Genomic DNA, 1,278 nt, shown 5'->3' with positions numbered 1-1,278 from the left:
CCGCCCCTGCCCGCCAGCGGCCCACCTACCCCTGCAGGGCGCGCCCGCTCGCCCGCAGCGCACCGCGCCGCCCGCCCTCCCGCTCGCTCGCGGGCTCTCAGGTCGGCGTCCCCGCGCCGCCCGGACCGGATCCGGGGCGAGAGAGCAGGGCTCCGACAGGGGGCGCCGCGCCGGAGCGCCTAGCGAGCGTCCCCGGACCCGCCTCCCCGACGCCCCCGCGGAGCCGCGCGGGAGGGGCCCCGGGCTGAGCTTCGGGACGCGGACCGCGGGACTCCGGCCGGCTGCCCGGCAGCACCTGGGCGTTGAAACCCAGAAGCTGCTATGTTGACTCGAGTGCCCCGTGGTCTTTGTAAATGCCAAGCTTTACCTTTCTCTTGAACGGCAGTCACAGAAGGAAATGCCAGGTAATACTGCCATGCTCAGTTGTTGGAGTTTCTGACATATATAAACACAAAGAACGCAATTTAAATGATCTTTGGCGGACTGAAAAAACCCCTCAAAAGTCTGTCAACAGCAGTTGGAGTCTTGTGATTCGGTGGTATGAAGAGTAGGGAGATATCGCTTCCCTGACAGCCCAGGTCCCAAACTGAGTAAAGATCACCTTAATGTTTTTGAACCTCAGTTTGTGCATCTGTAAAGTAGGCACGAGCATTTGAACTGCTTACTCCACATTTTCTTAGGAGGATCTAAATAATGAATGTGGGGACTTTCAGTCGTTTATTGTGCCTCTCTTCTACATATTTCTTTCTACCACAAGTGCACAGTTAAGAGGGAAAGACTATGGTCAGGCTGCCACTTACTAACTGGGTGGCCTTGGATGTGAACAACCTCTCTACGCTTCAGTGTTCTCCTCTGTAAAAGGGAACAATCATAGTACCAACCCAACAGGTTTATTGTGAGGATTAAAGAGGAGAATGCATTTTACACATTCACAACACAACCTAGCACATAGTATGCCTATCACATAGTGTGCCTGCTACATATATTTTAAAATAGCTTTCCTGAGTTATAATTGACATAGGATAAATTACACATGTTTAGAGTGAACAGTTTTGCCCTATGTATCAGTATACATGCATGACACTATCACCACCATCAAGGTAATGAACATACCCGTCACCTCCAAAAGTTTCCCCATGCCTGTAATCCCTCCATGGATCACTTGCAGTATATGAGAGTATCAGTTGCTCCACATCCTTGACATTAGTTTTGGTCAGTCTTTTTCATTTTACCCATTATAATAGGTGAGTAGTGTCATCTCATTGTGGTTTTTTTTTT

Source organism: Hipposideros armiger, unplaced genomic scaffold (genome assembly GCF_001890085.2).
Source record: "Hipposideros armiger isolate ML-2016 unplaced genomic scaffold, ASM189008v1 scaffold_569, whole genome shotgun sequence".
Classification (NCBI taxonomy): Eukaryota; Metazoa; Chordata; class Mammalia; order Chiroptera; family Hipposideridae; genus Hipposideros; species Hipposideros armiger.
This window is presented reverse-complemented; position numbering follows the sequence as displayed.